General features: G+C 40.5%; 1 protein-coding gene across 1 annotated transcript in view; it reads left to right on the top strand.

Annotated features, from left to right (window-relative positions):
* COL4A2 (collagen, type IV, alpha 2) overlaps positions 1-25139 on the top strand; it is a 103341-nt gene that overhangs the window by 27640 nt on the left and 50562 nt on the right. The window lies entirely within an intron of this gene.

A 25139-nucleotide genomic window follows, 5' to 3' on the forward strand; every position in this document is an offset into this window, starting at 1 on the left:
AGAAAGTTTCCTCTGTCCCCAGTCAGAACCTCACACCATCCAGGAGGCTCTGAATATTTCTAGGAAACTGCCAGAAACTGCAGTCTCTACTTGGTAAGAGGTGGGGAGCATGAGAAGTATGTGACATTCACCAGGAGTCGTGGAAATCTGTGTATACCCCTTTGGGTTTTAATATAATTTCCTTTATCAAAGTTTGGAAGGAATGCTTGCACAACAGTACGTCTTGTTTTCGTAGCTGGGTAGTAAATCAGAGTGAAGAGGTATTAATGTGTAAGTGGCAGCCTGTAATTGCACAGCACTGTGTGTACCCACAATAGTTTCTACACGTGCAGTATGATACCTTCTCGACTCCCTAAGACTCCATAAAGTGAGAAAAGCCTGTTTAGGACTGCCTTTTCAAAGCCAGTCAAAACAAAGTAAAAATAACAGGGTTCTTAATGAACCCCTGCCAATTGGCCAAAATGACTGGGCAGGCTTTGCTTAGGTCAAAATTTTGCTGGAACATATCAGTGAGTGAGAAGTTCATTTTCAATGTAACAATGCCAATAAATAGCCAAAACATAACACTTGGAAAACTCAGTAGACGGACAGCTTTCCCATTTGTCAGCAGCTACTTTTCCAGTGCACTGAGAACTGTGGGTGGTGTTGGGGGGTGTGCGGGAAGCTTTTGGGAGGGGGGGTTGATTGGAATAGTTTTTGTATGATGAGGACTGTCTTTTAGCTAATCAGTTGTATGAGTGGAATTTTATCTCTACTGGGAGGTGAGCTCATTCGCCTTTATCGACCTCAAATCCATGTTTAGAAAAAAAAAATCAAAGTAGGATACATTCTTCTTCTTGATGGTTTATTCTTACAAAACACAACTGCTTCTTACCACCCAGCGTCTCCTGAAAATTAGCTGTGTTTTGATTTCGGTCTGGTTTGTACTTTCTTCTGCTGAAACAAAAAATGCAAGCCCTCGAATTAGCTCTTTGTATTTCTGGCTGGTTTTCAGTGACAGATTTTAGAGCATCTCACAGCCCATAAAAATTTTAGCAAAGTACTCCAGCCACCTTCTCCTGTTGTTGTTTTCTTTCTTCCTCTCTTTCAAGACTGGGTTATAGAGTAGAAGTAAGGCAGGGTGTTTTATTCACTCTAAGGTTCACCGAAACCCGGCTGGCCATCCAGGCAAGGAATCTCCCAAGTCTGTACAGCGCTTTCCTACCCTGCTTTCATTGCCTCTTTGTTTTTCTTTTCCTCCCTGGCTATCCCCATGCCAACCCCACCCTTCTCTTTTCGCTGGTGCTTTTCTCTTCAGGAATGTGCACCTGATGAACCTGAAGATGCTCTTCTTGCCAAGTGGCTATTTGGCGGAGAGATTGCAGGAGGGTGTGGTAGTGGACGGTGAAGGAGACAGGAGGAAGGTTGTGGATGTGATTTGTCTAGGAACCGGCAGCAGATGGCTGGGATGAAGGCCAGAAGAGGAGATGAGCAGCGGGAGCAGGAGGGAGCAGTGAGCTGGGCAGCAGAGGAAAGCGGTCCAAATGCAGCAGGGCTCAGGGTTGCACAAGGGGAAGGTAACTTAAGTGCATTCTCTGTAAATGTTTACGTGGTGGACACGATCCTCAGTAAGCTGTCGTGGAGCAGAAGTTGTTGTGTTTGCGTTCCTCTCCCTGTTCGAATAAAGTTGCTGGAAACGGAGGGAATTGGGGTATTGTCAGCATAATGTTTTGTTTGTCGGAGGGCCAGGGTAGGCGATGAGGTATGACAATGCCCAGCTCGCTCATCGTGGGCAGCCAGCGTGCTGTTTAATTAGAGGGCTCGGTACCGTCTCAGCCTCTCTTTCCACGGGTGCTGAGCACCCAGTGCTCTCTCGGCAGTGCTGGTGACGGATCGAGGGGCCTGTCCTGCCACATTACTTTGGGGAGAAGGCAGAGGAGTCGGGGCGAAGGGGCGTGAGGATTATTTAATCACATCTTGAGTTTGGCCAGTCAGCAGCAAATGACCTTTGTTTCTTACGTACTTGGTTAAAAGACGTTTCTGCTAAGCTAAAATGATTCTGGTTCCCAAGTCAACCTTTGGAAGTTTTTCAACAAACCACTTAAAAATGCAGTGAGGACTTACTGATATAAATCCTAGTTTAGTAAATAAACTGAACCACAATTTTCCAAAGCCATTCTAGGAGTGGATTTTGCAAGGCTTCCTGAGTGACAGAGAGAGGAACAGCAGCGTGCACCGCGGTCCGGGGCTCTCTTCCTCCATTTTTCCGGGCCTCAGGAAGGCTACTGGCACTGGATGGGCTGAGGATGGAAGTGCGTGCTCCTGTGAGATGGAAAAAGTGATTCATCCATCCTCATCCTTAAATACTGCCTAGGAAGGACACCACAGGCTGGATTTCTGTACCTGTCCTTTGCTATAGAGACCTTTCTGTAAAGGAAGCGTGGCTGGAGGAAAAGGGAGGGATCCGGAGGGAGCTGGATCCCTCGAGAAGCATCTGTATAGCCGGGGTGAGCCACACAGCTTGCCCCACGGAAAGGCTGCCTATCCTACCGACCCCGTGAAAGGGAAATTCCTTACGCAGGTATTCGCAAACTTCTCCCTTCGGAGTCGGTCACCTATAGCTGTCGACACTGGAGGGTCTGCTCCGGGCTGATCCCGTACTTGGGGATCAGACGTGAAAGTGATGAGGAGAAGGATTTCTTGGGAAGGTAACTGAATAGGAGACGTCATATTTTGTTGGTGTTTCAGATAGAACTAATACATACTGGAAGCACCAATAAAATTAGGAAATTCAAAACTAATGGCAGTGTCACTGTAAGATACACTGTAGATTTTACTCCAGTGGTTTGACCTTAATTTTCTTTTTTAATTAGGCTATTGTCAGTAAGAGGCTCAAACGTGCAATTAAATTGAAGTTTGTAGAATATTCATTACAAAGAAATGCTAAACCTCTTGAACTTACACACATTAAGATAATAATCCGGTTTGTTCTAGAAGAGCATAATGAAGGAATTCAGTGAATGGGAATTACATAAACTCTTCCATTGGTGATGAAGGACGTGATCTATAAATTAGGAGTTTGAGAGTAAACAGGAAATTCCACAGAACAATTTCAGGATAAAGAAACTATAGCAGCAGATGGGAAGATGTTTCTGTTGGAAGATTTTACAAGTTGGTTTTGATACCATCTACCTTTTTTTAAAAGAATCAACCATTCCATCTCCATGTTTTAGCTGTGAATTTCAGCTGTGCATTAGCGGAGCAATGCTAGCGCCAGCTCAAGCAAAACACTGCACAACTCTTGTCAAAAATTCTTCTTCCCATATCCACTTCACACTTTTTTTCCCCTCTGCTTTTAGTCACATTGGCAACTTTGTGGGCATGATATTGCCCATGAAATGCGCCCTAAATATGTTAACATATGGACAAGCAGGTTTGAATATGTTTGAGTTTTCCTTAGGGCTAGAGCAAGATAACAGATAAATGGAAACTAATCCTGCAATGAAAAATAATTGAAGCCTTTATGCCTAATACATCTTACATAATGTAAAGTAGACGGGGGTCTATTTTCTGCTCATTTCGATGGTATGGATCAGGCTTTAGTAATAACTCCCACTAGCAATTAGTCGCAAAAAGACTGACTCAGTCTTTTTATTTCACCAGCTTTTCAGTCTCACAACAAAATTCAGCCTGCTTTCTCTACAAGGATATTCCCAGAGATATATTAACATTTCTACTCAATAAAAATAGGGCCTTTCAATATTAAAAAAATAGACTAAAATGTTCACAAGTTATTATTTTCATAGCAGCTACTTTGTAAAACAATAAAAAGCACAAAAAAACAACAGAAGAGAGACTAATTAGCAAATAGTTTGAATGCTTGAGATAAGGAATCATAATGGCTAGTAGGAAAGAAGAAACCTTACATTTAAGATAGTTTCTCAGCAAGCTGCCTAATAATGTCCAAACATACTTCCTTTTGGCACATGTCGTTATACACAGACAAAGAAACAGGAAAAGATTTTTTTTTAGTTCCCTGTGTCAGGAGCATACACTGATGGAGAACTCAGCCATAAAAGTACATTATTCTTACTAAAGAGAAAAAAAAAGCCTTGGTCTTGTGCAAAGTGCTGTAATACAGTTGGAGCAATGTAAGTCTGAAAAGGATGCTTTGGTAGATCAGGTTCTGGTTTTCATCTCTACACTGTCTTGGCTCGGTATTACTGATGTGCTCTACAAATGCCAATGGAGTATAAGCTGACTCGTAGTTGATAAAGAAGCATGGCCCTTTACTATGCAGAGCGTGAATTTTCAAGGCTGCTGTAGACACAGCAATAGGCAGAAAAGCTGCTCAGTGCAGCCAACATTGGGCTTCTCAGTTGTTTTCAGATCTAAATATAGAAAGCTGCCCATATCACATTTCTCTCCCCGGAGGTGGACCTCCAGAGAGTGGAGCTCAGCAGGCACACAATAAGGATGATGAGCAAATGTGAAAGAACTGTGGTTCTCCTCCTCCACAAAAATGGTCACCTGCATGCTAGGCATGAAGAGCTTTCCATGTGCGTGTGTGCATGCTTGTGTGTGTCTGTGTGTGTGTGCAAGACTGCTTACTCATGCTTTTACTGAACAAATCACTCTTGCAATTAGTATGAGTTTACTGTGAAGAAAATTCATGCAAATAATTTTAGGGAAGTTTTCTTCTTTCTTCTTTGTAATATGAAATAAACAAACGGTAAACATGGACTTCTTTAATCAATTAGTATGACAGACTGAGTTACAGCTATTCTGCTGTCATTCAGACAGGAATTTGGTCCTAATCTGAAAAGAGGGCTTTACTCACTAAAGTGATGCAAATAATGAGAAAAAGATACAGTTTTGCCCCTACAGAACATGCTGCCCATTGAAGTGACAGACACTTGAAGAAAGGATGTGTTCTGTACTGATGCAGCTGTAAGAGTTTTGCCAGTGTTAAGAAGAAAAGCCATGATGGAGCTGAGAATTAAACTGCTCGGATCTGCAGAGTGTTAGCACGGTATCTTAGCTATGAAGTCACGGTAGTGTTCTTAATTTCTGCTTGTTGCCTCCATGTGACCGTTTGGTACCAGCTGTTTCATTAGAGTGGTGTCTAAATTGAGTATACTGCAGGTCCTCTTGCAGCCAGCCCTGCAGTGCCGGTGCCCTGACAAGCTCTCCTCCTCCATCCTCGTGAGCTTCACGCTCTTCCAGCACAGTATGGGGCAGAGGAAGGGGAGGAAGGAGGCAAGGAGCACCTGTGTCTTATCCTGATATACAGTAAGGAAATGGGTGGGATAAGCATCTGGATCCAGGAGCTGGGGAGCTGTGCTGGGTCCTTCTCTTTAAATGTAGCCCAAACTGAAAAGGAGCCAAATTCTGTCCTGCATGTATAAGGACTTCTTCTTTTGAAGACCAACAGCAATCGAGACCTCCCCACCCCCCTGTGAAAATTCCAGAGCATTCAATGTGAAAAATCTGATTTCTTGCCTTGTTGAGATGTGTTTTAAATAGCCTAGCTGGATCGCTCTGCAGGGATGCTGACGCCACGCTAAATAAAACTACGCAAGCAGTCCGGCTATGATGCCACATCAATCTCAACAAAGATATTCAAGTGCAGCTGAATATTAAACCTATCGCAAGAGCTCATGTAGGAGGAGGTGATTATGCAGTAGCAATTTTGTTTAACATTTCTTCACGGCCGTGGCTAACGATGAGTTCTTGAGTGCGCTAGACACTACTAGAAAAGGGAAGGATTTTGCAGGTCCTGGCACTGCATATTATATACCAGCAGAAAAAGCAAAGATTTATTTTTGCTTGCTGAATGAGAGAGAGAATGAAGTGCTGAGAGCTCTGTAACGTTTCATGCTCTTAGACGCAACAAGCCAGATGAATATTGTTGGAAAGAATGTGTTTATACAAGAATCGTATTTATCTCAGAAGCTGGGGTCCTAACATTAGACAAGGCATGGGGTGAAAAAGCTGAGCATGTAGTAACTCAGCAAAATTCCTGCTTCTGCCATGTATTTGAGTAAGCTTCAATTACTTATTTTTAGGGGCTTGTTTTAGAACAGCTCACATACAATTTGTTTGCAATAATATAGATTGAGAGAAAATAAAATATGTTCGTTAAGAAAGCATTGTTTTCCAACTTTGCTTAGCTTTCCTGAGACAAACAGTCACAAATGGTACTCTTTAAATGCGTGCATTTGGGTCTTGCAAAAAAATAATCACCCAGCTTTTGGACAAAGTATCAGGCTTGGTTTCAACCTTGCACTACATTGCAGGTTGTCGATAGCGCAATCTGGATGGATTCTTCTGGGATTGCAGAGTACATTCCCATGCTCTTTGACTTCATTGATTTAATGGTAAATGGCACATTCTTGGAATGCTTTCAGCGGAAGGATTCTATATAATACAGATAGGAATAAGCATGTGAAATAGTTAGTATTTTAAGCAGAGCTGTTATTCCCTCTTGTTTAATATATTAGTGTGGTTTCTTTCATTCCCATGTTATTCCTAAAGCTTGTTATTGTGAGAGATTCTGAGCTATGAGAAACCAGAGTTAAACTAGCTTTTACTCGAAAGTGCTTTCTAAGAAAAAAAGGAGAGACATTGGAAATTTTCCCATCGCACATCTGTTAGATGTTAGACCCAAATTTGTTCCCAGTTCAGCTGCACTGGTCTAGTACTGGAGTGGTGTAATTGAACTCAGTGGAGCTCACCAGAGATGACAAGGCAATAGAGTTTATTGCAACATACTTACTGTTTAAATAGCAGTAATGCCTGTGTACTGAAAGTTAAAATAATCCCAAATTAAGAAAATCTTATAGTGAAAGGCAGAGAAATCTATGAATCATAGTTTTTAACATAAAGAAACTGTAAATGGCTACAAGTTGACCCAGAGAGAACCTTGTTCTAGCAGGCTTCCACCATAAATCTCTCTTTGCAATGGGAACCTTTTCTGCATCCACTGCTGCAAGCCAGTGAATGTCTTATTCCAGCACTGTATTCAGTCTGTACTACCTCTTGAATACCCTTTCCTTTTTCACTAATTCTTTCAGAAATAAATACATCTAAATCTGAGTTCTGATTTGCAGCGTGTACACTTGCATTTCAGTTCACATGAAGATTAGGAAAAATAAAAGTTAAATGACAATAAAAGCCCATTTAATTAAGATGAGCACGCAAACTGTTACCTCCTTCACTTCAGTTATCAAGGCCATATTAGTCAGAAGCTACACTGTTGGGAAGAAGATGAAAAATAAGGAAGACTAAATTTCTGCTCAATCCCCTTTTGGAAAACTGCAGCAGAGGAAAGGGGAATTAAAGCTGCTCTGTAAAAGCAGCTGAAGAGGTTCCCTCCAGCATGAGGAAATCTTAGGCTGGAATAAGGCCAGGAGAGCCAGCCTGGTGACATTGACTCCATTCACAGCATAGCAAGTGTAAAAGGCAGGAGACAGCAAAATCCAAACATGCTGTCCTCCAGCATAAAAGCGAGGAGGCTGCTCTTGGGTAGTGTATGGCAGAACAAATGTTAACAGCCAGTTTTGCTGACCTGAAATATTTTCAGGACTTGCGATATTTTATTCCTAAATAAGGCAAAACTGAGAATATTTTTTTAAAGGACTGAGATGGACAACCACATTTTAAAAAGGAAATACAGACACAGCAATGCAGCTGTGCTCTAGGCTTGAACCTGAGCTTCCCACATCTCCTGTGAGTGCTGTAGCCATTTGCTAGCACAAGAGTTGGCACGTTCTCTTATTTTGACCAAAACTCCCATTTTGGAATTGGGAATTCTGTCCCATTTTCCCCCTCCAGTGTCTTCTAAATGGATCCATTCAAAGAATCCTTTCTGACAGATTGGTGTTCTCTGATAAGAAAACATTCAGCAAAATAATCCTAAACAGCTCTGGTTTTAAGTCCAATGCTGAGCTCTCTTTGGACTGCCCTCAGAATGGATGGCTTGTGTGGCTTTATGTTCCCAGCTTTGTTTAGCCCTGCAAATCTAGAAAAGCTGCAAGTATGCAGTGGTTGAGCTTGTGTTTCACTTTGGTTTTTCACAGCAAGAAGAGTGATAAGCTCTTATAAGGCCTACTTGGGATCTGTAGGACTAGTACCACTTAATTGTACAGATTTTTTGGCATTTGTGTCCAGCCTTCAAACGCAGCACTTCATGACCAGGACTAACTGCAGCTTATTCATTGCTTTACCATCCATGGGCATAACATTTCGCTCCAAGTAGTGCTGCTGAGACCATGCTGTATTCCTGTTAATATTACACGACAGCTTGAGATATTTTGGAAACCTCCTCTCTCAGACTGTTTATCCATCTACATTGATATTTGTCTAGAGATATGTTTTACAGTCTATTTACTTACAAATGTGTTAGAAAATTGTTTACCAATAAAATGTGGATAAAAATATTTAGTATGTGTGTATCAGTTGCCAGTAAATTTTTTCTATCCACAATTTTTTAAATGTATAAATATATAATAATGCAAAGATTAATACATTTCAATTATAAAAGGTATGTCATTTATTGGGGTATATTCAGTTTATTCTGTCTACCCCATAATCAAAATAAACTGACAAAAAACTTGCTTATTTTCTCCATTCAAACCAATAGAGTGCACCATTTGGACCTTATTTCCAGAATCTTTTCTCACGGGAATTTCCCGCTCATGTTGTGGATAGTCTGTCTGAACAACAACTAAAAGATCAGGCAAAACCGCAATGATTGTTGCAGGCATCTGATTACAATTACTAGCAAAAGTTCTAATCCTTATTTCTCCAGCTATAGCTCCAAATACAAACTTTAACTAATAGCACCACATACAAACATTATGATGACTATTTTGGTGGGTTTAGGCACTGGGCAGTGCAGACAAATTTTGGAGCAAGTTCATGAGAGTGACTCAAAAACTCTGCCGTGACTACAGCTTGTAAGCAATTTTGCAGGAGCCAGAGCAGAGCATGTGAACAGCAATGGAAAATTATCTGAACTAATCAAACCAACTTATCATGAATGAATAGCCTTTCTGTGGAGATAATAAGGAGGGAATAGACTGGAATGGTGTAGGAGAACTTAAACAAGGAGCTCTGTATTTCATGCTTGTGATAGTAAGTGGCCTTGGGACATTCATTTTTCATAGTATTTATACTCATTTTTAGTGTCGTGGTCTTCATGCAGGGGATTAAAATTAATCTCTCAAATTGTTATGTGAATTTTACAGCTGACCTTGAGTGAGGCTTTGACAATCTTATCATATGATCTCTGTAATACAGTATTAAAGTTACCTGAAAAGATAGGCATATTTTGGGCCATATCTTGAAGGTTACGAAATGCCCATTTTTCAAGTCTCACTTAGTCCATTCAGTGGCTTCTTGTGTACCCATGGTCTGTAGGCTGCTGAAAGTCAGCTTTGCTATGCGGACATGCTGGAGTAATTCTCAGATTTCTTTGACTTGTGTCCACTCCAAATGGCCTGCAAGGTGCCCTTTTGATAGTTCTGTCTGCCTAGAGCATCTTCCTTCAATCCCCTGCTGTGGAACAAGGCGTATTGATTACAGCTAGAATCTAGTCTTTTCAATAAAGTTTTTTAACTCATTTCCCCAAATTTAAGATCAACTGTGTTACCAGTTTTTTAAATCTGGAACTGATACTGCTGCATTTTACTGAACACATACATGTTCCATTAGATTTAGGAAAAGAAGTGATTAATAATGTAAAAGCATTTTAAATGGATGCTGCATAATTTCTATTTAATCACTTAGATTTAACTGATTTTTTTCACTACGTGTCTTTGGGGTGGTGCAAGAAGTCCCACTGATGTGTGGCTTCAGTTGTTTTAAATTTCTGGATGTTTTTTAGTTATGAGGGTGGAAGCATCCTTTAGCTAGCATGTGACTGAACAAGGCTTAAATTAAGTCACAGCCTGGCTTTCATGTTTACATTTTTGTCCTGCGTATTATTATCTCAACACCTATCTTTTGCATTTCTTCTATGAAGTTGTTAACAGCTGCACAAAAACTGTCTTCCAAAATGTTCTTCCAAGCCTCTTCCTTAGTTTTCTCCATAAATAAAAGAACTCCCATTTTTCTCTGTGTTGAAGCATTGCTGCTGATGCTGAAGCGGTCTAATAAAATAATTAGCAAATATCAAACTCATATCAAGCTTCCCATCTTCAGTTCTCTGCACAGGAATGATACTGCGGTTAGCTCAGTGCAGACCAGTCTCGAGCCAGCATCAGTATCTGCACGCGCTTACTCGCCGGGGAATGAGAAGGCTGTAGTTTTGCCTGTTCGTCCTACAATCACTCGTAATATCGGGCAAACATTACAGTAAAAGTAAATTCTATAATAATCTGTTCTTTAATAAAATAGTTACAGTTTAGCTACTCTTTGACTGCTGTTAGTCTAGAGTGAGTGCAGAAAAAAAGCAAAACTGTGCAGAAAAAAGCAAAAACAAAGCAAAAAGGCTATCTATAGTTAATTTTGTTTCCAGTAGGTTCCCTTTTTTATCCCATAAATGCTCCACCAGAAGTCTGTGTTTTTCGACAGCTAAAGCACGGTTCAAAACCAGCGTTGTCATTGTGGGAGGTGGAGGTGTGCGCTTGAACAGCATCATGTTCTGGCGTCAAGTCTGTCTGTATCAGTTTTTCTCCCAGGGGTTTACGTGTAGCTTCACGTCTCTTCCCAACTGCCCTCCACCTCAGACATTTCATTTCTAACATCTCTAAATAGGATTAATGGCTGACACATGGTTGCCAAGGCTTTAGAAATGCTAATGTCCCTCGGCATGACTTCATGGAGCATCTCTTACCCCAATTTGGGTTTTTTTTCCTAAAACTTCTTCTGGTTCCTTAATATTACTCATTTTTTCCTCCGTAGTGAACAAAGTGATTCCCACGTACTGTCAGGGCAGGATTTAGTGTCTATTTCTCTTTATAAGTTGAAAGCTGTATTCCTTAAAAACATACCAATTAATAGCCGTATCTTATATATGAAGGAAAGTAATGCATGTGCTTAATAAATAGCATGGCCCAGAAAAGACTAGAAAGAAACAGTTAAGCGAACAGCCTTGCAGTAATAGCATTTGAAGGAGGGAATCACTGATCCTAGCTTGTGGGCATCCCTGCCTTCCTCACGCTGGCGAAGCCAGCCGTTCCTCCACAGTCTTCTTCGCTCTTCCTATTGCTTTCTCCACCATTTCCTACTTTGATCCAACTACTTTCAGCAGTTTGATTTTTACTTTCAATTATTTATTTCTACTGTTTATGTTGTCAGCAGCAGTCTAGGACAGAAATGTTCTCAGTGTGATGGATAATATTGTGCCCTGTCGTCAATTAGCTGTTTTCTCAAATCTTTGCTGATTTCTACTGTCAAGGATTAGATATTCAATTGCGTAATGAGGTCATCAGTTCTCTAAGATATGACTTGAATGAAGTAGCAAGTTACTTAGTTAAACAGCTATTTTCCTTAACGTTTCCCCTGTATTTTCAAAATACATTTCACATTTTTTATCAGATTTTCTGCATACTAAGATCTGAAATTGTTGGGGAAAGTTCAGTCTGGGAGGGACTTCTGCAGAAATCTCGTAACTACTTTGCATAAAATAAATAAAATTATTTGAACTTCTGTGGTAATTTGAAATCTAAGACATCCGTATCTCATTGTCTAGACAGGCCTTTATAAATAACAAAAATTAATTGGGAAATTATAATAAACCATATTTCTCTTCAGAATAAATTAGTTTTATTAAATGCTGAAAGGAAATAGGGGTGGTTTTTTCTGTCCACAATCTGTCATAGTTAATAATGCAAATGCTTTCTCTATGGTGCTTCATAAAAATTCTTCCTGACTTGCGTAATCCCCTTGGGTTTAACAAACTGTATTCTTTTAGAATTAGTTCCATCTTCTCAAGGTATCTAATATGTGTAGAACTAGATAGATAAAATCATCAAGAGTCATCAAGACCAAAAAGAATATGCAAATAAGCAGATCTCTGGTTTTCTTCTTTGCAGTTGGGTTAATATTTATGGAACTAATGTTGTATTAACCCAACCAGCATACCTAGAAATAAGTTTTCATTGATTCTTAATACAGTCATTGTTACTGGAAACTTATCCTCTGAACATTCTCTCAGCCTATTAAGACAAATTCCTTTATATTCTTCTTTTCGTATATCTGTTCCAAAGTCTGTTGTGGGCTTCTTGCTTGTTTGGAGGTGGCAGGGGGAGTAGGAAGAGAAGTAGGCCCTAACTCAAATATATTCAGAGGAAACTGAATATCTCCATCATCTTTCTTTCTCTGACTCTTTCTTCAAATCTCTCCTTTTAGATGCACTCTCATTCAGTTATTTCTCATGCCAAAAAGTAATGAAATATCAGGCTGTGTTCAGAAAAAAGTAATTTTTTCCTCAGGAGTGCTTGCTGATGTCTTCCTGTGAAAACAAATAACAGCAGAAACTTTTGCAATCTAGTTCAGAACTGCAAGGGCTGCATAAAGCAGTAGAGTTGGTAGAGTGACAGGTCTGGCAGGGTTTTAGCTGAGGTTATTAAAACATTGCAGAGCCAGAAGCCTAGCTTTTCTCGTAAACAGTGCACCCATCTAAGCGGTAAAGGTACGGGAGACCTCACACGTACACAAATACGTCTGCAACAAGCACACAGCTATTGTACCCACAGGCAGATAGCTATAAACTTGCATCTTGGCTTTTGTTAACAATGGTAACTTTACCTGAATAGCTCGTAATAATTATCAGTGTTTAACATTAAGGAAGTTTACCGCCTCATGTCGGTGACTCCCTCCTCTCATCTGTTTTAAAGAAAATAGAGTGCTTTATGGCTTGTGTTAGATACACAGAGATCTGAAGACGGCAAACTAAAGGGAGAATAAATACATACACAGACACAGAAAGATTTTGCGGACATCACAGAGAGGAAAAAGATCTAAGCAATAGACCTGGTGAACAGCTAAATTGCAGGACTTTAAGGAGTATTTTAAACATTGGGTGTATTGCCATATTTCACTGAATCACAGAATGATTGAGGTTAGAAGAGACCTCTTAAGATCATATAGTCCAACCTCCCCTGCTCAAGCAGGGTCAGCTAGAGCCGGTAATGTTTGATTAGTCTTGGTTATTGTCCAGGTAATTTGCGGGTTACCAATCTCTAGGCTGTAGTGACTCATTTAGCCATCCACATTATCACAGTCTGTATTGAGCACTGTAGTGCTCAATAACGATATTGGTCAGAGTTTGTTTACTTTCATATAACAGATGTTCTTTGCCTCTTGACAAAAAAGCAATAAAAAATATAGGCATTAGCTTGCATAGGGGAGCTAGCGCTGGCTCTTTTCAGAAGCCAGGTAAAAGCCATAAGCTCTCCCAGATGCAGAAGAGATAAGAAAGTGAAAGTTGAAACATGTTTTCATGGAGAAAGGGAAGAGGGAGGTCAAAAACTCAGGAGCCACATGAATATGAAGTGCATTTGTTGCCGTCTCTGTCAAAAATACAGAAGGCTGATGCTCACTGTGGCAGTTGAGGTCATTTCAGGTACCTGGAGGATCCAGGACCTGTGAATCTAGGATACAGATGTTCTAGCATTAGTTAGTTTTTTGGAAAGGAGTAGCTTCAAATTTTCTCTTGCTTCCTTTCATCCTTGCCTGTAGCAGACAAGGTAAAGCAGGAGAGGCATCCTAGCAGACATTCAGGGTCATGGTTAACCTGTAAACTGTGCTGTTCTCACCTTTCATCACCAGCAATTCAAATTTCCCCGTCAATAAATGCAGCCTCTCCCATTAGGCTGATGGAAGCATTTCTGCAAATACGTTATCGTAAGTTCATGAAGATGGCACTTCATCTGCGCAGCACTGATTTCTTCAACACAACTAATACTGCAAGCAGACCATGTTTTAGCCAAGAAGGCACTGATTTAGCAAAGCATGGAGGCCCTCCAGAATCAGAATCTGAAATACTGAAGATGCTCCCCTCAAGCTGAAGCCTGAAACCAGTCCCCAGTCATGGGACCCAGATGAGTAGTCACAACAAGTTCTTTAGCAATCTCTCTGGTATTTCCGTAGAACACGAAGGCTCCTTCTGCTGTTTCTCCTTGTCTGGAAGACTTCTCTTTTCCTCCACGTTACCTGCATTTACTCTCAGTTAGAGAACAACCTTAATTTTCTCCAAGGCCTGTCAAACTAATGGCACGTCCTTCAAGTAGAAGCAACTTGCCATTACAGTTTAATAGTACCTTCACTCCCCCAGTATCTCCAGAATGAAGAGGAGTAAAGGATCAAACAGAATGGTTTGCTCTGATTCTCATCCTGATCCTCTGCTGAAGCAGCTGTGTAGCCCACACTGCCTACAATAAATGGTTAAAAAATTTCCAGTAGCTTTTGAAATCACTTTTGAAATGATAAATCAGCTTTCTCCTTGAACAGCTGTGGAACTGTGCTGCTGATGTTCTCCAGAACATCCTTTCCCATGAGTGATGAGATTTTGGAATCTGCAGAAGATGTGTGGGCACTCTTGGCCCCCATTATTGCTACCTCAAACCAAGTATAACAGAGAAACTAGATCTTTCATAATGGATCTGGAGAACTATACCTTCCTCTTCAAGTTTATGCTCCACTCTTGACCCTTGTCAGAACTGTTATCACAAGGTAAATTCAACAGAGGGAGTATTTTTTTCAGGTAGATGATACAGAACTATTTCCTTCAGGATTCAAAGGAAAATATTTTTACTCTCTGTTCCTGATTTCAAGGGAAAAAAAAAAAGACTTGTGTGGGATCACAGAGACTTCTCCAAGTAACTGGTTGGTGTAATACTTTCCTCAAATAATTTAGCTTCCCTAGATCCTTCAGCTTGATCTAGTACTGCCAACTTCTAAAAATCTTCTGTGAATCTGTGTGTACAAAAGACAGGAAACTTAATTGTATTATATAAAAGACAACTGCTGACAGTTTTCAGTATTTGTATTTACTACCTGAAGGTGGCAAGACTTCTCATAGATAATTTAGACTATTTGTTGGTTTTGGAGACAAACAACATGAAGCCAGGCTCAGTTTAAAGACCGTCAAAGTGATTGCGTTAGAATATTTGTTATGTTAACGAGCCACATCCACTGGAAGGCACTAGGGTTCATTTAGCTTCAGTGTAAGCTGACTCAACAGCAGGCTTCAACTAAGTCCCAGTTGCTGAAATTTCTCGAGCATCCGCATTGATACTAACATCAAGATTAGCAAATCATGTAGAGAAAACAACTGTGCAAACTCCATTCAGATGATGTCACAGCACCCCACTGCTCTTGAGACCCATCTGTCCAGAAGTGTTAGGAGAAAAAAAGATGTCTATTATTCTGCATCAACAACGATTCTTCATATTGCTGCACACATCTGCCTTAAAGCCCCCCGTCCTTCCTGGCGGTTCAGAGCCAATCATCTGGCCTTGCCGGGAACTCGGAAACCGTCCCAAACTGCAAATTCCCATGACCAGAGTGTGAGGGTGTCTAAGGTCTGCACCGAGTCCCTTGTACATGCTGCTAGAGCGTGTATTCTGGGCTCCCATGTGGAGACGGTATCTCAGCACACAACTTATTAAAAAAGTAATGTACTGTAATGCCTCTGTAAGAGAACTGAATTCTTTCTATGGTTAAAATAGCCAGTAGTAACTTATATTTGCATGATCAAGTCAGTTTTGATAGCTGTTCCCACCACAGAAATAGTTATGCTTTTGTTCAAAAAGAAGAGGAGCACAGAACGGAAAAATTGGCATATGATAGACTGAACTCCTGCAGGGGTTTTAATTTTCACATACTCTTAAACTCATGGAGCCTAATGAGCTTAACATTTTGGCCAGTTGCACAATTTGGAAATTTCAACAGTGAATGGTTTTTGGACAGAAAAAAAATGTTCTCACAAATATGAAAAGTGAACAGATGTTAGTTACTATTGGTGCTTCCAACGCCTACTGACAGAAAACATCTGTGTTGAACTTCCTGAATTTTAGGATCTTGAGAACACTCCCACACACCACCGAAAGCCATTTGAAAGCAATTGGGCTGGCAGATCGGCTTTCGGGTCCATGACTGAATGTTCTAACGCGAGCAGGTGCTGGTTGTTGTCTTGCCTCGAGGAGCCCAGCTAGCCAAGCAGCAACCTTACAGCTATCTGACCCGCCGTGTTATGCAAGTTTTTAGCATTTTGTGTGAACTGTGATTTTAAAAGAGTCATAAAAAGCAGTTGATACAATAGTATGATGGTAATAAAATGATGGAATGAATGGAAAGAATGAAAAAAAAAAGATTTTGGTGTAGGTACTAGCAGATTAGGAGGATTGTACTGCATTGTGTGGTGCCCTGGAAAGTGTGCGGCTTTTTTAATCCTGTCAAAACCCATGTTGAACAAACAGAATTTTCTTCTGGTTTGAAAACATGCTCATTGCGCTAAAAAACGTGTGAGGCTTTTGCCATCCCTCAAAATGCTCAGTCAAACATTTAATAGGTACCATGACCAAAGTCTGCCCTTTTACATGAGCATGACACAGCAACTGTCACAGGGTAACTGGGAGCTCCCAGCTTCCTCCTGCTCCACACCCATTGTCTTGATATTTGTCTCATTGTAAGAGCAAATTTGGCAAGGTGATTTTCCTCTCTGGTGAATTTTTGGTTGGCTATCAAACTAACCTTCTCCAATTAATTAAATAGTAATGAATGTTTTGGAAGGGTAAATCAATGTCATTATAGTGTTCTGTGAAACACCATTAGTTCATCATCTCAACTTCAAAGTGATTCAAAGTAACATCCCTAAGTTCTTTTAGTTAACTCTTTCTTGAAGACAGCATTTAATTGGAAGTGGGAGGGACAATATTTACATGTTAAGAGAAGTAGTTTTTTTCTGGTTTTGTAGTTGTCTTAGGCAGGTACTCTCAGTTAAGCCAACGTGAAGCGAGTAGCTCCGTTAATCACACTTCCACTCTCACGCTAACCCAAAGCATCTGTCAGGTTGCCCAGTGTCAGGCCAGCCTCAGCTCTGCTGGGTCTGCAGGTTTCTGAGATCTGAGGGTTTCCCCATGATCCCCTTACGTCCTGCCAGAGACCCATACCAGAATTTTAGCAGCGCCCAATGTAGGTGGAAATTTTGTTATGCCCTCAATAAAGATGACAGAAACGGAGCTAAGAAGCTATATAGAAGCACTGGTATTTATGTGGCTCCTAGCAGCCTAAAAAAAACATGTATCTGAGTAGCCAGACAGGAAGCAAGGTGGAGGCCAGATGACATACTTGGAGTAAAGTGATATGCTTTTGAGCACACATTATCATCTGGTCACTTTTTTGTGCTGAAACATTTCTAACTTCCGAGAAAATCCTACTATTTTGCACCACAGTAGCAACAGGTCTGGCATATACTGCCTGCCAAGCTTAAGTAAATTTATTGCATTTATATCCAGCTCCTTGTTCATGCAGCATCATTTTCACACTCAAGTTTATTTGAGTCTTAATCCTAACTGCTAAATCCACAATTCCAGGACTTGATCTTTTGGGGTATTGTCTTCTTGCACAGTTTAGAAAGCAGCGACACGGAGGTCAACATTTGAGCTAGGCACCTAAGCTCCTTTTACAGACAGTTAAGAAAAATGGGCACATTCAGGGTGCATTTGTTTGACCTAGTTTGAATACGTGCATTAGGATATACCATGCCGTAAGATGTCACCCTCTCCTGATGGGAGCTTTGGATGACTACACTGCATGTAGATAAATGTCTACATCTGTTCAATAAATACAATCCTTAAAAAAAAATTGGTGCCTTTCAAGTCATTAACAAGTTCTATCACATAATTCAGTAGACCATGCTTACTAGATAGATGTATTTGCTAATATATGTCTTAATTCTGGTCCCAAATTTCCCAATTTGTCTGTGCAGCCATACTTCAGCAGAGATGCTGCTTTGGAGTTTCAGCGCTATCCCCTTACTGAGTGTGCAAACAAAACCACCCTTCCCCTCTGCCCACGGCTTCCTTCCCACATCTTCTCCTCCTTCCTCTTCTCCTTCCCTCTACGCAATAATGTTTTGAAGACTTAGCATGGAAATCCTCATGAGGTTTTGTCTAGACTTGCCCTTTCTGATGTTTATCTTTGAGAGACCATTGCCATGGTCCCAGTATCATTCTTTCTACAGCAGCTCTGCAAAGCACAGAAAGCATTTCTGACATATACTCCTATGTATTTTGTGACATGAAGAAACTTTTAACTGGTTCTTTTGAGTGCTTGACCTACATTCCAGCGTCTATTTCTTTTACGCATGTTTTATCTTCTTGGGTGACATAGCAACTTTCTGGAAGATCACAAATGAGATCAAACCGTGGGAACAGAAAACAGTACAAAATTATTTCATTTACTGGCTACAGAAAAGGGCTGTGGCTTCTGGTAAAGAGAACCCTTTCATAGTTCTTTTTTTATGAAGATTTAATGTTTATTCCTTCCTTAATTTAAAAAAAAAAACAACAACCCCCAAACCAACTTCTGCAAGCTGAATCACTGCTCTGGAATTAATGTTAATGTCATTTGGTCGCCGCTGTCCTGAGAGAAAATGTCGCATGTCCAGACAATGTAGTTGAAAGAGCAGCAAATTGTTACCATGCCACTAGGCTGAACTAGCCTCATTTTTTAGTTATTTTTAACTTAAAGTGAATTTTATAATTTTTTTGTTTACTTTTTGATATAAATAAAAAAGCTTTATAACAAATGAGGAGGGAAGTTTTTTCTGAGAAAACGAGCTGGAATGTGAAACTCAGCTAAATAACATTCTCTGAAGTAGCAAAAGATAAATTAAAAATAGAAATAAGCATTAGCTATGTACTTTTTTTTTAAAGCCTGCTGACTCTTTCAGTGCTACTCTGTGCTTAAGAATTGAATATCACACAGCTTAAGGCACATGAGAAAGGTTTGCTTCATTTGCTTATCAATACTCAAGTTAGATCACAGAATTCCATCCCTTCCTAACGCTGGTAACCATGTGGTGGCAGAAGCTAATGCCAGCCCTACAGTAAAATACAGATTCACAACATAAATTGGAGAAGACGCAGGCCTGTGACATTAAATGTAAATTTAGCAATCCACTGGAGAAATAAAGTAATAAGTTTTTCTCATTCCTCTTAGAAGACCAAGTCCTTCTACTACACGAAATACAGGGTGAACAACGAAACACAGGCACTTCAGGAAGCCGTGCTGCTCGGTCGCATGATGAATTTCATCCCATTTCATTCGCACTTTCCCAGCGATCTCGCTGCCAGACATTTTGCAGGAAGCTACCTGCTTTTGTTGCCTTAGACCTCGCACAAAGACGCTTTGACCTTACCTGAACTCCTTATCAAATTTCTGGAAGTTTATACCACGCTCTGGAAATGTGCACCTGCGGCGGTCGGGGCTGCGCGCGGCAGCAATGGCTGGTGCCATCTAGTGAGGAGCTTCTGAATGCTCTCTGCAAATGGAGACTGGTCATCTGTCTTTTAGAAAATAGTCATTATTACAGGCCTGAAGACGCAGAAATAAAATGACATGCTAATATGTTTAACAACCAAGCCTGCACAAACTTCAGGATTTTTTTTCCCAGATAATCTTTCTTTCCAGTGGCTAGCATTAACTATGTTTTGCCCTATGTATTTATGTTTTCTACCATTCCACAGATTGTTTTGACCTACTTTTGCCAGGTGGAATTGCAAAAATGCTTAGATCTTGCTAAAACAAAACTCTGAGTTGCTGAGGTGGGTGGAACCATTCAAACTGCATTATCAGTGTGCAGCATAATGATGTATGGTGTAGGAATGTACCCCTGTCTTCTGCATCATGGTAGATGTTGAGCTCATCGGTGACTGAAGTTGTACCCAGCAAAGCTTTGAAAGTGAGGTGTTTTAAACTTGGTTTAAAAACTCAGCAACCACTGAGAAGTGTGGGTAAACAAAAATTTCATCTTAGTATTGCTGGCAGGAAAGGAAGACTATGCATGTATCCCTGCCATGGAGACATTATTCAAAAATAACCAGTTAAGACCCATAGGGTCTTAAACTTGTTTTGGAATCGGTTCTGTAAATAGTCAGAGGGCGTTGTGAGATGAGCTCTCTGGAGGCCTGTCCGTACTGGGCAGCCTGGGGCTGCCAGCAGCAGTGGCTGACTGGGAATGAGCTGGTGGAGCTACGGCAGCAGGATGCTCCACACGGGCTGCTTTTGTCTGCCTCTCAGCCCAGGGCTGTGCAAGCCCAAAGTGAAGTATTTCTGGCACAGTGTGCACCCTGTGGAGCTGAAACCCCAAACCTTTCCCTTACATACTCCCCTCTAATATGTTCAATCCATAAACTCTGTGATTTACGCTCCAGGAGAAATGGCAGGTGATATGCCCATCCCAGTCTGACTCAGTGTGCCACAACAGGGTTCTTGAGGTTGTTACTTGTAGTTTATATTTTTGGGGGTGGGGGGAGCATTAAGATCATACATTTTTTTAGTTGGGCTCAACGATTGCTTTACTATGCCTACCTCCAGGAAAGATGCCTCAGAGAATCGCAAATTCCCTGCGTTTACACCCCGTTCTCCACATTTTGCCAGCATTACGTTTAAAAACGTCTCCGTTTCTTTCCCGTGTGCCTGCAGGGATGCCTTTTCCTGGCTCAGAAGTTGCTCATTTTTCCTATAACCGATTTTATTCCCTGGTGAGTTGCTCTCTGTTCCGCTTGCTGGTCTCGCTGTAGCGGGACTGCGTCGAGGTCCTCGCTGTCACGTCCTTTCCCCATCTGTTCTTGCAGAGACCATTCCAGGCTGAGCCTCCTGCAGAAAGTCCCAGCTCCCACTTGCCTGTCACGGTCAGATTGCCCTTCCTGCAGGAAGTGAACTTGTCCTTTCACCAGTGACCTTTTTAAAATGTCAGGGAATTAACCTCCTTTCCTCTTGTCCGCTATGAAATAAATGATGGCCTATAAGGACCGTTTTCCTGGGGGGAATACTGAATCATCACATTCCGTATACCAGAAGCAGTTGCAAAATGGACGTCTGTAATGAAATGTGGGGAAGTGGGCTCAATGACGGTGAAGCTCTGCAGTAATTCTGATTCTGTCTCCTCATTATTGCAAATCAACTGTTTTCTCCTTTCCTCTTAGCTCCGCGTTGGTAGGTGGATTTCTCAGCAATTCGTGATGATGTTCTTGTATTTTAAAACCTTTGGAGCAGGTACTGTCATTTACTGTATCTTTATTTGTATAGCACCTCAAACAATTGGTTGCTCTCAAAATTAGCGCACCCTCCTCTACCAGTTTTGTTTCCACACTGTAAATTTAGCAGTAAATTAGAAGGAAGAAAGTACTGCAACATGACACCTCATTCATTTGACTGATCCTAAAAGAACTGGAAATTAAAGTTCAAGCTGCGAAACATGAACATTCAGTACAGATCTAAAAGTCTGTTCACGATCTTCTTAAGTCCACAGGGACTTAATTGCAAAATGCAGTTATTAAATTCAATCACAACCCCGACAGCGTTGTCTTTCATGCACGTCACAGGACAAGCGACAATGTATATACAATATTGCAAATATTTTCTGGGAAGATTTCCTCCAGGCTTCCTAAATTTCTGACCTTTGCTCCTCCCTGTAAATAGCTTTTGCACATGGCTGGGCCAGCCACATGGATTGTGCGAGACCTCTTCCAGTCAGCTGAAGTTGCAGGAAGAGCAAAGCAGGGACTGCCTATTTAGGAGCGTATCCTGACATTGGGAGCTTCGTCATTCATCTGAACAGTTGTGGAAGTCTTGTATAAGAACAAAGAAAAAAAATCTTGTTAATCTTCAAGTTATTCCATCAGCCCACTTTTTCCTTTTCTTTTCGCGTGCTTCATCCGAGGCACAGACCACAGCATGCCACACATGCTTAGGTAAACCTCTTAGCACTGGACTGTAAATCCAGTGGTGGGTGATGTGGGGTAATGGTGCCGTGCGCTGGATTCGGGAAGAGTTCCAGTTCACCCCAGCAAAATGGGAAGCCTTCTGCCGGAGAGCACCGTGGGCCAGAGCACGTTTTTGCATTGCTGTTATCATTTAAGGAAAGGGAGCACCACAGAAGGTAGTTTGTGAGTTGTCTAAAATATGACAGATAGGGATAGCATGTTTCTCTAGGTTTGCTTTTTTTTTTTTTTTTGCTTTTTTTTTGACCTGGAAATTTAATCCAGGCACAATTTCACAGCTTTGCAGAATTTTCTAGGATTTCTGACCCTCCAGGAGCACAAGCAGACCCGTACCATGTGTGGCATGTTTCACACAGGGGAATTCAGGACTCCCAACAGTTGAGTCATGCTTTATTTGACTAAACCTTTCAAATTGCTTGTCTTTGCTTAAACCTCCTCAATGACCTTTGCAAAAGAGAGAATGTTCTTAGGTCATTTGCTAATGAAAAAGGGACATACTTGTTCAACAAAAGATCTAACATAAAGAAAGCAGAGTAAAAGCTGACAAGTCTGAGTTAACGAAGGTTAACGAAGTTAATTCAGTTAACAAGCCAGGGTGCTAATTGGCTGAAGAATTACATAAACATTGTCATGATATTAAGTACTTCTCCAGCTCTGACTCTAGCTTCATGCTAAACTGGTTTCAGAAGGATCAGTTCTCTTGCCTTTCTTGCAAATAATATTAAATAACCCCTATTCCTCAGCAAACAAATGGTCAATTACCAGGAAAGCACAGGGAAGGGGTGCTGGCGTTGTCCAGCTCTCTTCCTTGTTTTCCATTTCTTGTTTACTTCTTCCTCCACACCAGATAAGAAAATGGGACTGGAAGTGGGAGGGTGGTATTTGGTGTAGGAATTGGAGAGATAACCATATTCCGTGTAATGGCACCTTTGAAGCATTTTGCAGCTCTGCTTGGCCCCCGCAGAAAGCCAGGCATGGATTTGACAATTCTGAACATAACCAGCATTATCAGCAGTTACAATTAGATGTTTTACACGCGTTCTGCCTGCTGCCCACAAAAGGGGTGTAGATGGGCACTAAAGAGATCGTTTGCTTATCTCAGGTGGGTGAGTAGCTTTGGGAATTTGTTTGACTTCTTTTGGCTTTCAGGTACTTAAAAATTGGAGCAGCGTTTTCAATGTACAGAATCCATGTTTTCCTTTCGTTGTGGAAGTAACTGAAACATTTGTTTTCAGAAGCTCTCAAAATTAAATTGAAACTGGAGCCAACTCAGATCACTACAACTGAATTTGAATAATTTTTCTGTGTTCTTTGCAGGTGTATGAGATACATTTTCATCCTTTTTAAAGGTTCATTTCCAGATTTGGGTGTATGGGGAAGAACAAACTACCTTAATTATTTAATTAAGTTTTAAGGCTTTATAGTAAGATGGAAATATTTTATATTGATATTTGCATAAGAATTGATACTGCTGTGCAAAAAACAATAAAGAACACAGGCTGTGCATTTTTTTTAAAATGAATGAAATATCTATTATTTCTCTAAAAAGGCAGTTTCAAGGTGTATGCTCATATGTACTGTCTCTTAATTCATTTATACTAAAATTTTGAGCCATAGTAGGTAAGAAAAGTTGAGATGAAGTGACATCAAAAAAGACTTCTTTTTCCTGATCTTGGAGCTCACACTGATGAATAGTGGTTCAGATTTAAATCATTATTCTAGTGCTTCTAATCAGCATCTTTCCATTTGAGTCAGGTAGCTAAGAGAAGTATGTCTGCTGTGAATCTATTTGGACAAGGATCTGCACCTCCATAAGATGACTTTTAGAGATTAACTGATTTTTTAAAAACTGAAAACTACTGATGTGGAGAAAGATAGATCTGTAATAAACCGCTGTGGCTGGCATAAGGAAATGATCAGCCTCTTTTTCAGATGCATATGCCTCCTGCCAACATGAATCATATTATAATTTATATGTATTCATATAACCTTTGTTACTTCTCAGTTTGTTAACTTGAAAAGACATTGGCCTCTTAGCACCTAATAATCCACATGAGCAGGCTTGGTTTAGAAGTAGGGATACTATATAAAGCTGAGCTTGGTTGTAAGCAGAGGAGAGATTCTCTTTCATGCTGACAGCTCAAACACTTAAATCCATGGTGTCCTTTGGCAATGCTCCTAAACCATCAGTTTTGTCAAATTAATCATAACAGTATAGCAAAAGATCCATACTGTAAGAGATCCATCCTGGTGGATTGTCCCGAGGAACTCCATGTAATTCATTCTTCATACTCGCTCATTCCTAGTCTTCTTCCAAGCAAAAAAATTGCACAGAGTTTTGTACTTTGTATGGCTATGCCAGCTTCTCAGTGTGGACTCATTTGGTATAATATACTAAGATTTAAAATACAAAAACCTACTCCAACTGTTGTGACAGCCATTTTCCAGGAAAACAGTGTGGAAAATTGATTTTTTTTTTTTTTAATTTTTTTTTAAACTAGAAGTAGGCTGTGTTTCAGTCATAGTGTTTGTTTTCAGGTTTGCAATACCAAGACAACTGTAGCATAGATAAATGTTAATTATAGATAGATTTTAACAGTGAAGTTTTGAAGTGTGTCACAAATAGGCCTGTCCTTCAATATGAGAATAAAATAAATTTTGCCTAATATCAGTAAGGCATTGTTCAGTATCTTTACTACAATTTCCTCAATACAAGGAAATTAGGATATCTTCAGGTTCATTTCTTCAAGTCCCTACACTTCCCTCCTTCACTCGTCCCACCTTAATGGCATTAAATGAAGTTGAACCGTTGTCCTTCTTGGACAGGGATTGCATTCATCTTCCAGCTCTTTCTTTCCAGGCATGGGCGAGACTGTAAGTATTTTATCCTAAAACAAGGTGTTATTTTTTTATCAGCTCCTTTGTGTAAATATGTATCTGTTTGTTTGTGTTTTGCTGTAATTCTTGCTTTGTGAAATGTTGATGCTGTTGCAGACTGGTCTGTGAAAAATCTAATAGCATTTTTAAAATACTTTCATTAGAATCGGCTTAATTAGAACATCTTGGTAAATGGTGCTTTCCACCATTGAAGCACATTCCTCCAGAAAAGATTGCGGCGATTTACTATTAGTGTCGTTAGTGCACTGAGTACTGTAGAGCATGCAAAACACATGTGCCTTTGGTGACACTACGTCTGGA

Source organism: Haliaeetus leucocephalus, unplaced genomic scaffold (assembly GCF_000737465.1).
Source record: "Haliaeetus leucocephalus isolate CR32 unplaced genomic scaffold, Haliaeetus_leucocephalus-4.0 Scaffold495, whole genome shotgun sequence".
In the NCBI taxonomy this organism is placed as follows: Eukaryota; Metazoa; Chordata; class Aves; order Accipitriformes; family Accipitridae; genus Haliaeetus; species Haliaeetus leucocephalus.